Consider the following 16,950-nt stretch of genomic DNA (forward strand, 5'->3'; position numbering starts at 1 on the left):
AGCTAATGCTCTAGCTTAAATCAGATCCCCCAATAACAAGAACCAAGGGCTTCTCTGGAGTCTGGCTCTAAGCTGCCCACTTGGAAGATGAAACTCAGGTTCATGAGCAGTTTCCAAAAACCCATTTCCACCTTGCTCTCTGACACCCCCCTCTCCAAACAGACTATATATATTCTCAATCCTCCGCTTATTTGAACACAACTTTCACACCTAACAAATCAGAAAGCTGTAATTACAAAGTTTCAGAAACGTTTTCTGAAAGCCTCCCTAAATAAGAAGCTGCTTCGCCGTTCATTTAAGTGTCATAATACTCTTTCCGCGGCAAGGGCTCAGACCAGTTCCGCGTGCACGTACACCCAGGCATGTATACCCAGGCATGTACACACAGCACAAGGAATCGCCATTCATTTTAGGAGGAAGGGTCAGATTTCATACTGAGACTTGGTTCTCTCGGGTTGAATTTTATCTGCTTCTCAGTCCCTGGAGCCCAAGTTCTACGTTGCACAGAGATCTGGCACCGTTGTGCCTAGTTGGCCTGCTACCGTGGGCTTTCTTTTTTTTTTTTCTGGTGTGTCTTTTGCTAAGAAACGGCAATGTGTTTTGCCTGCCTAACCCAGCCGCAGCCTGTCGTCCCCTAGACAAAAAGCGGCAGCCCGCTGCTGCGTGCAGCGGCCGCGGCGGCGACGCAGGGAGGCCGGGCCACCTGAGACCCGCGGCGCTACGCCTTTGTTGGGCCGGCTACAGATGGTGCCCCAGCACTGGGTTGAGCCGGGGGCGGGCGTGGGGGGCCGGAGGACCGGAGGGGGAGGCCGGGAAGGGGGTCGGACGGGAGGGGAGGAGACCGTGGAGCAGCCAATCGGAGTGCAGCCCATCAGCTGACCGCTTTTGCTTACACCAGGTGCACGCCGGCTGCGGGGAGCACAAAGCCGGGCGCACCGAGGGCGCCGGCAGCAAGCCGGCGAGCTAGGCGAGGCCAGTGCGTCCGCGCCTGCAGCGCCCTCCGGGCGGGGAGAGGGGCCGCCGGCGTCAGCCCGGGCAGCGGCATCCGCGCGGTGGCGTCCCTAGGCGCCCCGGACGCCGTCCTCCGGACCAGGACGCTCGCTGCCCCGCCCTCTGCACCCCACTTCTGCCCTTTTCCCTAATCCTGACTGCCCCTGCCCCGGCCCCCGAGAGCCGGATTGAGCCCAGGCCCGCGCAGCAGCTGTTGCTCGTGTGGCTGCCTCGCCTCCTGTCTTGGTGTTCTGCCGGGAGCCCCCCAAGGAGCCAGTGCCTGTGGGTTGGGAGGGAGGCGCCGCTCAGCCGGTCCTCCTCCTCCTCCTCCTCCTCCTCCTCCTCCTCCTCCTCTTCCTCCTGCTGCCGCCGCCGGTGCCTGGTCCGTGCGCACCCCGACACCCCCGCCAGCCGGGCCTCGGGGTAAGTGCGCTCGCCTGGCCGGGCAGCGGCGGGAGATGTGGGCGGCAGCGAGGGGAAGTCGAGGTAAACTTGGCGGCGTGGCGGGCCCGAGAAGGGTCTGGGGAACCTGGGACAAGATCGCGGGCCTAAGGGGTACGAGGGGGCGCGGCTCATGAAACTGGGGAAAATGACGAAGTCGGGGAAACCAGAATCTAGTGACCTCCTTACTGAAAAAAATCACTGGGGTCGGGGAGAACGATACTTCGGAAGGAAGGCCGAACAGAAGCGAGCAAAAGGCATTGACAGGAGGCGAGCCCGCTAGATTTCAGGGACCGACGCGGGGGAGGGTGATGCCCGGGTATCCGGAGGAAGGAGGGCTGCTGGAATGTGAACTGGGGAAGGCAGCCGGAGCCGGAGAAGAGCGCGAAAGGGGGGCCCGGGGAGTTGGAAAGAGGACTAAGAGAAGGGGAAAGAAGGTGGCAGGCTGTGGTAAGAGAAAAGAGGAAGGATGTTTTGGCGGTGGCCTTGTAGGTAAAGAAAGGGACAAGGGGCGTAATTCACAAAGCATCGAGTGTACTGAAGTCAGGGTATTGGGAAGGATCTGCTCAACTGTCGCGCGGTCGAAGTGGGGAAAAGACCTCATCTTACACGTTTTGAGTCCGGAAGGGGTGGCAGCCTCAGGAGGCTTGCCAAGGATGCTGGAATGTCAGGGAAGCCTCGGTCCGCTCCAGGCACGGAGCCGGTGCTGGGTTCCCCGCGCGGCCGGGGTCGATGGCGAGGAAAAGTTTGCCAGCGAGTGTCCTTTGTGCTGCGTGGAGAGGGGTGTGGGCAGCCGCCGACTCGGCACTTCCCAGGGCCCTGCAGCGACTACCTCCGCGGAGGCGAGTCCCTGCTTGGCAAGCCCAGGTAGAGTGGAAAGATCGAGTAGCTGGAGGGGCGCGGCGCACTCGGGGCCGGTGGGAAAACCCGTCCCAGGACGGTTGTGAGGGAGCCGGCCTGCCTCCTCGCACTGGGAGGTTCGGCGGTGGTACCTGCTCTGGGAGACAGAGGGGGACCTTGACTGCTGGGTTCACCGCTGTAGCCACAGTGCCCGGAACTGAATGAATGAATGACCGGGGTGGGAATGGTTTTGAGGCATTCGAACCACAGAGGAAAAGGCCAAGGGTCCAGGAAAAGAGACCCTTCTCTAAATATCATGCCACCATTAGCATTAGCATTTTCACTCCCAGACCCAGAAAATAAAGAAAAAGTGGAATTCAGTGAGGGGACAGGTATTACTGACTTGAGCTTTTGCTTGTAGGATTTTTTTGAAAGGCAGTATGTTGTTTTGTTTCGCAATTTGCCTTGCCACGATGGTCTAAAGAATTAATATCACTCGAATATACTCATGACTTCATTTGTAAGAGCTAGGACTGGAGGACTGGAAAGTTCAGTAAGGTACTTTGATCAGTGTAACTCTAGAGTAAAAGTGGTGCTGTTGGCTCCAGGGCCATGTGTGTCCCAAAGTCTCTGATTTGCATGCAAATGTGAGCGAATCCTGGCAGATGTCTGGCCTTATCCATTCACATGAAGGAATTTGAAAAGACAAGGAGTCTTTAGTTAACAATAGACCTTAAGAAAATGGAATAAAGGCGCAGTGAGTTTTTCTCTTTGGGAATTCCAAGGCTTGCTGACACCTTTATTCAGGAGCCAAATTCTCTGAGTGCTATTGTATTGAAAGCCTCAAGTACTGCTTGCTCTTTACCTGGCTGTGTGTTTGTGTGCAATTTCAAGCTGGATGTTCTGAACTAGTGAGGAAAATGGTTATATGAAGCAGACAGTAACTTAATTTCACTTCTGGTGGTTTCAAGTAATTTCTGAATTGACCCCTCAACTTTTATTTAGAGTTTCTTCTCTTTTTCTTTTAGTAATCCCACCTCCTGCTCACATTTGCTCTCCATCCTCAGAAATATACAATATAGGAGAAGATAATTGTAGATGACTAACAGGAATCTCTCATTAGAATGTCCATAGTCCAGTCAAAATCATTTTAGTAACAAGCACCAAACTTGTAGAACTGCAGGTGATGAAACCATCACGTTCCTAGTCACCTGAGGGATTTTCGGGTCACAGGACAGAACAATGAATAGCGAGTCAGTCATGCAATAGACCCCAAAACAGGGACATTTCTGCCTTGTCTAAGAGTAGCTAATAGACCACTGCACTGCTCACCTCCTGGCACTGATCAACCGATGAACAAAAGGCGGGCAGTGTGAGCCACACGTGAGTCCCAGGGATTATACCTACTGACAAGCCAGCCCAGTGGCCTCTTCTTTTGTCAGTCTCAAACACTGTTGAAGGGAAAAAGAACCTATTCACTGAACAGCGTTTGCCACTGTATGCTATATATTCACTGAAAGGGACATTAAAATACAAGCAAAAAAAACCAAAACAAGACAACATTGTTTTGAGGACTCAGTGTGGGGGGGGTGGGGGATGGATAACAGATGTTAGTCTGCTGTTTTACATGTTTCCTTAAGTTATTTTCGCTGGTTCAGTAACTTTTTTACACATAAAGCAGTACTTTCCCAGGAGGGGAAAAATGAACTGAGTCAAATTTAAGTAAGAAAATGTTATAGCCAAGATTACATTTTCTGTCTTAGAGCTATCTAGAAGTCAGAAAGTAACAAATCATTATAATAAACTCTTATGTGACTTAAGCCTGGGATTTTGTCTTTATTATGGACTTGAGGGCTACCTGTAAAATGCAGTTGACATTTCTAAACTAGGCAATAAGCCATTTTATTGTAAAGTTATCATCTAGGTATTTTGGAAACAAATGTAAGTTTAAAATGACCAAAGCCTCACATTTTGTGAGAACTTACTTCGGCTGTTACCTGCCTGTGTGAAATCTTTGTTCTGCAAGTCTAATGAAAGGGAAGATTAGGGCTTACTCCTTGGTAAATAAAAGTAATAAAGTACTTATTATTAGAAAAGGATCACTCTGCTAAGTAAAATCTTAGAACGGATCCAACTGCCGACTCTGGTTCTGAACAATAATATAGATAGTTCTGGGCAGTGTCTGGAATTCCCAAAAAGCAGGGAAAAACTCAACCATTGATTTCTCTCTGGTTAGACCCTGCTAAGGCTAGCCTCTTGACCTGAACCGTTAGAACAATTATCACATATTCTAAACCAGTGAACACCCATGGGAACAAACCCAGTAGGTACTAAAGAAAATCTGTCTCTACAGAATTACAATGCTACTTCCCAAGCCAGTTGGGCATGATTATAAATAATTAGAATGGTGGACTTTTTAATGTCACCATAAATAAGCCATGAATAAAGTATGGTAAATTATAGGACCTGGGTGTCACTTTTTACTAGACTTTCATAATGCTTTCTTATAATTTATTTTTAAGCTACAAAATAATAGTTCTTTGAATGATTCGCTTGAGCACTAATGTAAGCTTGCTCAAATATTGTATTTAACTTTTCAGAATTATTATGCTGAACATCTATTTTGGGTTAAGGCAATCTGGAGATAAAGCAAATTCCAATTTAGACTCATAATCATATTTTGGTTTCTGGGAACAATGTAAGTATCTTTAACTCATGAATAGAGCTTTGATTAATATTTTATTCAAGATGAAATTATAATTATATAGATGAAGTCAGAAAAACATGTATTCTCTCTTGTTTTGGCTCAAAGTGCAGAACAGAGACAAAAGTTAAACCCTATATGTAAAATCCAATACTTTAGTGACCAAGGGAACCATTCATTCTACAAGTCTTCTTAAATGAAGTCTGCCTTTTAAATTCTCTTGTTTTACTTATTTTATGGATACATCACTGGATGTAGCATCCAAGTCTCAAAACATAGACAAATGCATAATAAATTGTTTACTGACATTAAAATTACAATACATGATAAAATAATATAGTATATATTTTCAGACTTTATGGCCACCCTATAGAAGTGTTAAGCATATTATTCAATAATTAAAACATATGCCATTTTATGTTAGAGTTTTTTTTAAAGAAACAATATGCAGGCTTATATATTATTATTATTATTTTTACTTTTTGAATATTTCCAAAAGGTCTAACAAAGGTAGGATATTATTAGCAGTTTTATCATTATTTGGTGGGTAACTAAGCTACCTAGTCATAGCCAGGTGATCTTAGATCAGCTTCTTAACCCCACCAACCCTCAGTTTCCTCATTTGTATCATGACAAGGTTGGGAGTATAGGGCTGGAAGGACTAACTACCATAATTAGTGAGATTGCTAAAAGGTTTGTGGAAGCTGTGTCTTCAATACCACAACTAACATAAACATTTAACTTGGATGGAACCATTACACTTAATATACCAAAAGTTATCCTGAGATGCACAGAAACTAGGCTTAAACTTGCATTGATACAGACTGGAGGTCTGTCAGCTCTGATTTGAGGGTACCCTCCAAAGATGCTGCTGCCTTGACTTACAACATTTAGTTTTGAAAACTGAGGAGTGAAAACTGTGTTTACAATGGCTTATTGCCTTCCATTTACACTCTTCATAGCTCAGGGGTTGAAATGTTATTTGAAAGCTCTGATTAATATAAATGTCTTGTAATTTTCTGGCCATCCTAGCTCACATCCATTATACCCCTGGCAGACATGTGGACTCCACAACTGCCCCCTCATTTGTATATGAAACAGACACACTGGTGGCATATTTTGGTTACCATAGTTACATTAACAATATACAAATGACCTGACATACTTCTTCGTGAAAGGTTTTTGTTGCAAATATTATGTTGACCTGGGAGTAAAGGACAACCATCTAAAGTTTGAGGCATACATAGATTAATCTGTTGTCCATTTCTGGAGCCACCATTTCAATCATGGGAGAAGAGCCATCCTACAGTGAGGTCCAGGAAAAGGCAATCGCAAGACTTTGACTAGCAAAGATTTCCAAGGGAGGCATTTCCAACAATGCTTAACCTCTACAGGAGGATGTCTGTTACGTATTCATTTCAAAATATTTGCTCCTCCTATTCATGACTGCCCTTTGTGAGATAATATATCAGCATAGTCATTTTTGATTCATACAAGGAAAAATGGACAGCATCCATCTCAGTAAGACCCAGGAGACAAAAAAATCAATCTGCACTATTAAGCAGTAAGCACAAAGAGAGAATCTTCATTTAGGATAACTAAAAAAGCTTTACAAAGAAAGATTGCTTAATTGGTTTCATGCCTATAATTTTCCCCTCTAGAAAAAAATGTTAGCGTGGCAATAAAGAATATCATTAACCTGCACTGTTATTTCACAATAGTAATAAGTCTTAATTTGCATCTATAATAATCACTGTAATCAAGTACTGTACAGGGAGTCAGGAAGGCACAGGCTCATTTCCCAGCTCTGACACCAATGACTGAATGTGTGACCTTCTGGATGTCCTGCCTCCCTCCTGGTGCTTCACGTCCCTATCCGAGTTGTGTTTTAAAGGATCCAGGAACACTGGTAGATATTTCTAGTATTACCACTGCAAAGAATTTGATTTCTGCCCTATACGTCATGATGAAATGGAGAGCTAAAGGTCTGGGGGACACGGCAAGGTGATTTTTCTGGTTCCTAATCCCACAACTGAGAGATTGTTTTGTTCTTTTAAAAATTTTCTCCCCCTAATGTGACAATTCCCCACCACCTCACTTGGACTCTCTTGAGGGAAAGAATTTTACTTGGGATATAGGAAGCTGCTTGCACACTCAGTAAATATATACTGACCACCAGCCATGTGCCAGGCATCATAAGAGGTACTAAAACCAAAAGAAATTAGCTTGATTTTTCTGCATCTTGTATGCTAAATCCATCATAAGCATTTTAAGTATTTATTGAGTGCCTGGTATGAAAAAGCACTTGGCTAGATCTAGCATGGAGGTTTTCAACTAGGGGTGATTTTGCGCACCCCCCCGCCCCCAGGGGACATTTGGAGACATTTTTGTCAATTATTGTCACAACTGAGGGTGGGGTGTGCTACTGGGTAGAAGCCAGGGATGATGTTAAACATCCTAAAATGCACAGACAGTCCCTCCACAACAGAGAAGTATCTGCTCCACATGTCAGTCAGGCCAAGGTTGAGGAATCCTGCTCTGGTTGATGTAGCTCTGCCCTCAGTGAGTTTAAGTCTAGTACAGGTTACAGGAAGGAGACTGGCAAGTACAATAAAGCATGCTGTGATGGTAACAGTGTGAGCTACAGAATCTGTACAGAAGTAGGAGCCTTCATTCAAAGTTTGGCTGCCAGCAAAAGCTTTAAGAAACATTCTGATTAATTCCCAGAATGGGCTATCACCTGGAACACCAGTGTTCAGCAGGAGACAATTTTAGATCTAACCTCATTGAACATAAGTGAGTTGGATGGTTGTTTGAAAGAGGGTGGACGCCTTAAGTTTGCTGAGAACTCTACACTGGGGATGGAGTTGTTAATTCCTTGTAGAACTCAGAATTCAGAGTGTCTTGAGTCGTTAGGAGAGGAGGCTGGAAACAGAATGAATGTCAGTGGCGAGAAACATAGGGCTGTACAAGCTGCTTAAAGAGAAGATGTAGCTGAGTTGACAAAGTGAATAATGCCTCATGTTTTAGAACCTCAAATTCTGCAGAGTCCTTAAATATGTATCTCATCTGACCTGCCACAGTCTGAAACACCAAGTATTATCATTCCTTCTCCCTTTTTTCAATAACTAAGGTATCAGAGCCATGGAGAGATTCAGTGTGACCTTGGACGAGTCACTTAATATTTCTCTAATGTTTATCTATAAAAGAAGAGGGGTTGCAAGGCTCTTCTTCCTAATGCAAGTTCAGTTTGTCTAAGGACACATCTAGGGAAACAATGGAGCTGGGATAAGACCAGCCTCACTGCCTCTCTCAGACCCAGTGCCTTTCCCATTCACACCAAGGCTGCTTCCTGGACCATGAAGTCAGAACAGGTAATAATATGACAGTGATTCAGCATTCTACCTCTTGGGTTACCAAAAAGAGCAAGGATTTTGGAGGCGTCAATTATAATGTATAATGCAGAGAAACTTAAGCTGGGTTTCCCAGATACCTAAGGACTAATCAGACTTTCCCTCTAATATTTTATTTTAAGCTGACCTTAGAAGCTTAAAAAAATACTGTGACAAGCTGGAAAGAAAGGTTCATAGGAGAGTGATGCTAGGGTAAGAAAATGATATAACCCAGAATGTGTGTGCAGAACTGACGATGTTCTGCCTAGAAAAGAGATGCAGTAGTGGCGTGGCTTTCTGCCTTTGTTTGATTTTGCTCTGTTCTTTGGCCAGGGGTATTTTAACTTTCCTCCCAGAGAACGATGACCAGCGTGTACACACACACACATGCACACCCACATACAACAGGGATGACACACTAGATCCCATACTGAGACATTTATGTTTTTCCTTTAATTAAGACTGGCACATTAAAAATGAGCTTTGGGGAGAGCCTTCTCTCAAGGTTTTAAAGATTTAACTACTTCTCACTTCTGTGCGATGGAGTAATGATTTCTTGGGAGAAGGAAGACTGAGAAGCTGCCTGACTGCTCAAATTTCTTTTCATCTTCATAATTCTGTGATTTCCAAGATCATGAGCGAGAGAGTTATGTAGGACTTCAGCCATGACCTGAGAGTTTCCGAGACACTAATGGAATGTATATTAACTTATCCAAGCATGATAGAACCACTGAAGACTCTGGAGTGGCAATTAACTGGATTTCTCCACTTGTTCTTCCAGCTGATTATGGTTCTTTGCAGGGAGAACTACACGTCAGGTTTAACCCCTCAAAGGACCAGTTAGCTTTTCTGTGTCCTACGGGGATAGTCTGTCTCTGGAATCCCAGCCGACCTCCCGCACATACCCACAAACTCATCATTTCTCTCCTGGGAGGCCAGGTGAAAAATTTGGGTCTCTTCAAAACCATCTGAAGGAAAAACACAAAGTATGTGGGCAAATACTGGTGGGATAGTTTTCTCTTCATGCATGAAGGATAACACTGTCAAAATAGAACCCTAGTGAAGAAGTTTCCAAATGGCTTCACCCTCAGGATAGAGCAATGGAATGAGAGATTCACTCCATGCACATGAGATGCTTTAGTTTTTAGGAAGAAAATATTATATGGAACTCCCAAATAGCATCCCCAGGGCCCACCATATTACCTAATATAGAATGTAGAAGCAGTAGGAGAAAGGTAATGCTATCCAACATTATTGTGCCTTTCCAGTGTGCCAGGAACCATCTCACACACCTTACCCACATTCATTTATTTAATCCTTGCAACTACTGTATAATGTAGACACCCGCTTTATAGCTCAGGAAACTCGCACAAAGCAAATAAGTAACTTGCCCAAGGCCACAAACTAGTGTGTACTCAATAAATATTTATCAAATGAATAAATGAATGAATAGGATATACATCTGTTTTAGAGGAGAGAGTCCTTTATTCGAATTCTCAGTTTATAGCAGTCCTGCTTTCTAAGCAGGGCACTTTCAAGAATGATGACAAATGAAGTCTGGATGACAGATGAAGTCTAACTTCATCTGGATGACAAATGAAGTCTCAGAGCTGGTAAGTGACAGAGCAGGGATATGAACTTGGGTCCGACTCTGAAACTGCACTGTTAAAGCACTCAGCTATGCTTCTTTCTCTTTAATTGCAGCTATAAAACAAAAGGATTGGACTAGACTAGCTTTCATAGCCCAGCTGGCTCTAAAAATTCTATAATTCCATTATTAAAGTAAGGTTTATGTAAAATAAAACATGATGTATTTTTTATTACTTTAAATTTTAAAATCTGATATTTTTATTTAACCAGTCATCATTGAATTATCCTTTAAAATTACATTGGAGTTATTAACAGCATGTTTTTAAATTGTTTTTAAGATAAGTAATTTTAAATAGATGAAAATGCATACTTAAAGACTGCATTCTCCTAACCAGTATCATCACATGGCATATTGAATTATATCATCGTCTAAATTTAGAAGGTTTCTAAAAATTGAAAAATATCTTTCTGTTACACAGAGAAAAGAAGTCAAATTATTAATTGTGAAAAAAGTTACTCTGATATTTGCAGAGATAAGGAGATTGCTGAATATTATGAAAAGTATTGAGTGATTTTTACAAGAGCTTAAAGCTGCTAGCAATATTAGAAACTACTTGAGATTTGCTTCTAAATATTGTTTTGCTTCAAGAGATCCTTCTGGCATCCAAGTGATGCATCAGAACAATGTGAATCCCTGCCATAGTATTACAGGATGTACAATCCAAGGCAGGGCAAAGAGAGTGGATAACTAGGCAGGTCTTAAGAGTTGGGAAGAATTGGTTCCAAAACTGCATCCTAGCTGTGGGATGGAGTGATTTCAGTGAGCCTCAGTATCCTCATCTGTAAAATGGGGATAATGATAGAACCTGCCTTATAGAATCATTGGATTCATTCAATGAGATCATGTGTCTAAAGCCCTTTGCACATTTCCTGGACCAAGGTAAGTACTTAGTAAATAGTAGCAATGGGTAGTAGTGGTATTATTATGTGGAAATCTGGCATTCTGACTGCTATTGTGTCTGGATGCTCTTTTGGAGGCAAGTGGATGTATTTTAACAGACAAGAAGATTCAGACTAGATATTTGAGAAGTCGATAGTTCACACGGTTGTCACCTTTTGTGATGAACCCCAAGAGAGGTTTATATTTGTCCAGACGTGCAAGAAATCTTGAGTCAGCGGATGTACTTTGAAAGAAGTGGCAAACAGATGAATACATTAGAGCTTTTTTGTTTCTAGATTCTGCTTTGTATCCACTCTCTCTTTTCTCTCTCTGAAAATATTATAATACTCCTAAGTTGTGATTCATAGAATCAGATTTTCTAACCAGAGAGAAAAGGTTCAGTTCAGAGCTATCATCCCCCAAAGAGGAGCTGAATTCAAGACATTGTTAGAACTAACAGACCCAAAAGCTTCAACTCTCTGAAATCCATTGTTAGATAATAAAGTTGTTGAGGCGTATAAAACTCTTAGAACAATGGCTAGCATCTTGTAAATGCTCAATAAATCCTGCTGCTACCACTGTTATTGTTGATTCTGTGTATCACCATCTTCATAACATTTATCTTCTTGCTTCTTGACCAAACTACCAAGCTCCTGGTTGGGAGCAGATTAGAACCCAATGCAGTGTAACCAAGAGTCCTCCTGGGAGCAGGTCAGTCACAAAGCAAGAGGAAGTACCGGGCAAGCCAAATCAGGTGACTCTTAAGAAGACCCCTGGTAGATTGACATAGGAAAAAGTTGCTATGATTTAGCTTCTATAGCCTCTACCCTGTTTCAGCTAGCAGATTCTCCTTTACTCATGAATGGGAGTGTTAGAATACAAGTAAGTGCCTCATTTTCTTTGAATTCTTTGAGGGCTGGAAATAATAATTATGTACAGAGAACCTTATATTCATTGTCTGTTTAATCCTTCTAATCAGAGCTTCCCAACTGGTAGCTGGGTGCATTTACAGGTAATTGGAGATACTGATACTCTTAGCCCTTGGGGACAGCCAGTACCACCCAGTTAGTCACCTCTGGTAACCCTTGCCAATAAACAGCATTTTCTAGTGTACTGAGAGGAGGGCACAGCAACTGTTATCCCCGGTTTAAAGATAAGGAAAAAACCTGAGACAAAGAATTTGTCCAATATCTCACAGCCAGTTAGTGTATAGGACCAGGTGCTTTTAACTCTGGTTTTCCTCCAGGCTGAGTTAGTCACACTGTCTTTGACTTCCCCGCATTTCCTTGTCCTCACTTCAAGCATAGTGTGTTATCTTAATTTAAGTTTATTTATTCACATCATTGTGATACCACCCCCTCCACCAAACAGCTCCTTAAGGGAAAGACTATGGCTTACTCAGCCTTGAGTCCCTGGCACCTAGAAGAGTACTTGGCACATGGAAAACACACTTACAAATATTCAGTGGATGAAAGAGGAAAGGGATTTCCATATCATATCTCTTTTTCATTTTGCCATGCTGTTTCTTCTAATAATTAAAAAAAAATTATTTCCTAAATAGTTTGGTAGAAATTAGTAGCTCTTAAACCTGTATTTATACTCAGAGATGTTAGTACATTACTATTTTAGATAGGTTATTATAGAAAGCTGAACTCATTTGGGGATGCTTTTATGTTATTAATGCCAAGGAAGTGTTATTAATCAACAAGTATTCATTAAATGCATGTAGAATATCCAGTGCTATTAGCAGGGTGATGTGGAGGAATGAAAAAAGTGTACAAGGTGTTATTTCCATCCCAAATAAGCTTTGAGACTCATTGGGGAAACAGAATGAATAGAGACAAGACAAAATAATTAAGTGATCGTCTGTGGAAATTCCACAACAACAGAAAAAAAGAGGGCCTCGGATGAGATGGGTCTGGGTTTGAATTTCAACTCTATCACATACTAGCTGTGTGATCTTGGTTAAAAGACTTAACTTGTCTGATTCCCCAAGCTGTCTCATCTGTAGAATGGAGGAGTGATATGACCCCACAGGGCTGCTCTGAAGATATGTGGGAAAGCTCTTGCTATAATGCTTAGAACATGACAGTCATTTACTTCAGTCACTTGGCAAATATTGACAGCATCACCTCTGTACAGATCTTTTTGTGTGAGCTGGGGATACAGTGGTGAGCAAAACAGATGAAATGCAGTCCCGTCCTATGTGGGGCTTGCCTTCTCATGGGGGATAAAAGCATTAATCCGATTATCACACAAGGAAATGTAAAAGTATGGCTGTGTTAAGTCCAGTGAAAGAGAAGTTCATGAGGCCAGAATAGAACATTACATGGAGGCTTCTAAGAGAAGACCTGCCTAAAGAAGTGACATTTCAACCAAAATCCCAAGCATAAGCGAGAATTAGCCAGGCAATGGGGTGCACGGGGGAGCTTTGTAAGCTAAGATTTGGAGGTTGGAAGAAGCTCGATGGGTTTGAGAAACAGAAGACGAGTGAGGCTTAGAATAGAGCAAAAGGGGGGCCATTAATCTCAGACCTTCCTTTCCCCCTTCCTCTAAAGTACACTGGAGTTCAGACAAGACAGATTATTATGAAGTTCCGCAAAGGGGGAGTTTGCATTATGTACAGAAGGGATGGGATGTGTTGAATCTAGTCATGGAAAGGGGAAGAGAACAGAAGGCTTGAATTCCTGGAGAGAAGAATTGCAGGAGCAAGGGTTCAGGTGCCTGGGCTGGCTGAGTGGCATGCCAATGCCTGACATGTTTGGACTGACATACCAAGACTAACAGCTAAAGAGCACAGGAGGAGAAAGTCTCTCCTTCCTTTCTGTGTGGTCTTGGGCATGTTACTTAACTTTTCCACCTCTTGGTTAAAGATAAAATGTATGTGAGAGTGACACAGAGTGTCTAGTAAGCTAATATACATTCTTTAATTTCCTGCTTTCCATTGCCTTTTTCCCCCGTAATACATTTCCTTTTATTGTAGATGAACCCCTGATTAAGACACTGGCTAACTGACAACACATCAGCTGTGTTGCCCACAGATGTAAATTTTTAAATACTAGTTTAGGGGTGTCTTAAAACCCTCTTGCTTGGTATGCAAATGTTTCATGTGTGGAATATCATTCTTGTTCCTGATCTCCATTATGTAAATTGCACTTAGCCACATCTGGCCGGGTGTTAACATGAAAGACGTGACTGATGTTGAGTGTTCAAGATCCTCCAAGAGATTTAGATGCTGAGTAATTCCATTAGGGTGCTAATGACCGTAAAACCTAGTTGTTATTGATCTGTCCTCCATGGAGAGATCTACTTTTCTGCCTGATCTCAATTATTATGGTTCATAATACAGAGATCATTTCAGCACTGAGTTAGCATGCTGCCCCTGTAATAATTTGTTTTAGCTTCATCTTTGTATTGACATATAACTTAATTCAGACACTATCACCAAATAGTTATCAAAGGAGATGATGGAGATAGAGTCACTTATTTTTCAGTAAGATGCCATTATCCTTCATATTTATACTGTGCTTTATAGCAGTACATCTCTGGTTCCCTGAACCCTTTTATTACTATTCTACTTTTCTCTCCATGCCTCTTGAGATCTTCTTAAGTCTTACCAATTTCAGTTCTCATTACCTCTTATTTAGCTTATTGAAAATGCTTCTTAGTGGGTTTCCCCATATCCATTATGTTCCCTCTCCTGTCTTACACACAGCTGGTGGATCAATCTTTCTGAATTGTAGAAATGATCCCCTAGTTCCCTGCAAAAGACATTTAGTGGTCCCCACTGATAATGAGATTGTGCTGGATATTTTCCATACCCCTCCAGAACCACCCTACTCCACTTTGCTTTGCAACCTGGGAATCAGATTGTATGGACTGTCCCAGTGGGTCCTTTGCCATCTGGTTTCTGTTGACTTCTGCTTCGTGCAGTAGCTAGCTCAGGGGTGTTGGGCCATCCTTTGTGAGTTTACCTTAACCTTGTCCATGCCTTGTAAATGGTCCCTTTTTTAAAATTTTCTTTATTCACTCCCTTTTGAATGTACCTTCTGTTTTCTGCTAGGTCTCTGACAATGATAATACATTGAGAGAATACTTCTTAGTGAAGCATAAAAAGCCCTCCATAGCTAGGCACCATCCTTCTTTTCTGTCTTGATTTCCATTCCTATCTTAGAGACCTTGAATCTCGTTCATAATGAAATAGTTCTGATTCCATGTACCTATTCCGCCTCTGCTACTTCGGTGCCTTGACACCAGCGGTGTGCTGGTAAATGTTTAACAGTCAGCTCTCCAAAAAGATAAGCCTGATTCGTAGTGTTTGCCAATTTCTGTGGTGTAAGTACACTCACCATGACCAATCGTAAGCTAACAACATGATGTCTCTAAACGTGGATGTGAAAAGAAATGCTTACAATTGGCTCAGGACACCACTGCTTTGCATACAACTTCACCTCCACTTAGGATGCCTGCTTCCCCCCACTCCCCAACAGTGCCTTACACAGAAGAACTGCCCAGTCAACTATTCTAATTCATTTCTATTGTTCCTTTGAAGGGTACAGTAACCTAATTGCCAGCCACATGTTGATGGTAATACTTCTGAACCCAGAATCTTCTCATGAGTGCTAACATGGGTGCTTGTTAGATTTTGGAGACTTAAAAGTCCTGAAGCAAAAATAAGTTACCTGTCCATATTTTATCCCAAGTTGCTGAAGCTTACTAAAAGTTGCTTAATTCTCCAAGAAAATAATTCTCATTTTCTGGTCTTGTGTTCAAATTATGTCTTCATTAGCCTCATTTAAATATAACTTGAAGTAATAATAAAACAACATTAATATATTTCATCACTATTATAACCAGTGGAACATTCCACAGTTTAAATAGTGTACTCTTAAACCTAAAACTCTACAGAAAGCTTTTAAGGTGTATGTTAGTCCTAGATAGATAAGATTGCACTGCATTTTATTCTAAAATGTACTTTTTTATGAAATAACCTTTTTATTTAGTTAACCTTTCTAAGAGATAACTTTAATTTTGCTTCATTAAAAATATCATTCCTGGGCTTCCCTGGTGGCGCAGTGGTTGAGAATCTGCCTGCCAATTCAGGGCACACGGGTTCGAGCCCTGGTCTGGGAGGATCCCACATGCCGCGGAGCAGCTCGGCAGCAAGAGAGGCCGCGATAGTGAGAGGCCCGCGCACCGCGATGAAGAGTGGCCCTCGCTTGCCGCAACTAGAGAAAGCCCTCGCACAGAAACGAAGACCCAACACAGCCATAAATAAATAAAAATTTAAAAAAAAAAATATCATTCCTGGGGCTTCCCTGGTGGCGCAGTGGTTAAAAATCTGCCTGCCAATGCAGGGGACATGGGTTTAAGCCCTGGTCCGGGAAGATCCCACATGCCGCGGAGCAACTAAGCCCGTGAGCCACACTACTGAGCCTGCGCGTCTGGAGCCTGTGCTCCGAAACAAGAGAGGCCGTGACAGTGAGAGGCCCGCGCACCGCGATGAAGAGTGGCCCCCGCTCGCCGCAACTGGAGAAAGCCCTCGCACAGAAACGAAGACCCAACACAGCAAATAAATAAATTAATTAAAAAAAAAAAACGTCCAAAATAACTTAAAAAATCATTCCTATAGTTAAGGTTCAAAAAGTAACTACAATTTCCATTAGAAAACTAGGGAAAGTAATAAAGATGATCTTATAATAGCATTGGATTATTTTATATTTTAATGGTTATGATGGCCATACAGATATTTAACTGAAACTATTCTTTTTACTTTTAATTTAATAAGACACATGAATTGAAGAGACTATAGAATGCATTATGATTTACAATGCCTGCTGGCATCTTAATGTTCTCAGCTGTTCCTTTGCACCATTGATTACACAAAGCCTACACTGTGTAATTAAGGACCAGCCCACTAATGTGCTCTGGTGGATTTATGGCATCCAGGTCATCCACGAGCAGAAGAAGTACTTTGAGTATTGGACCATTAGTTTCGAATGCATACTAACATAGGTGAACACACTGGCATCAAAGAGAATCTATAATAAGAA

The 16,950-nt window shown here is 42.6% G+C and overlaps 1 protein-coding gene across 2 annotated transcripts in view; it reads left to right on the top strand.

Moving 5' to 3' along the window:
* Positions 1-929: 929 nt before the first annotated feature.
* The window catches only part of LRRN1 (leucine rich repeat neuronal 1), a 36,543-nt gene continuing 20,522 nt past the window's right edge, over positions 930-16,950 (top strand). The window contains exon 1 of one of the 2 annotated variants that reach the window (XM_036870125.1): positions 930-1,413. The gene's annotated coding sequence lies outside the window, so the exon portion shown is untranslated. Of the gene's footprint in view, positions 1,414-9,879; positions 9,981-16,950 lie in introns of those variants that run through there. The other variant, XM_036870126.1, reaches the window with a different exon arrangement.

This window comes from Balaenoptera musculus, chromosome 11 (genome assembly GCF_009873245.2).
Source record: "Balaenoptera musculus isolate JJ_BM4_2016_0621 chromosome 11, mBalMus1.pri.v3, whole genome shotgun sequence".
NCBI classification, from domain to species: Eukaryota; Metazoa; Chordata; class Mammalia; order Artiodactyla; family Balaenopteridae; genus Balaenoptera; species Balaenoptera musculus.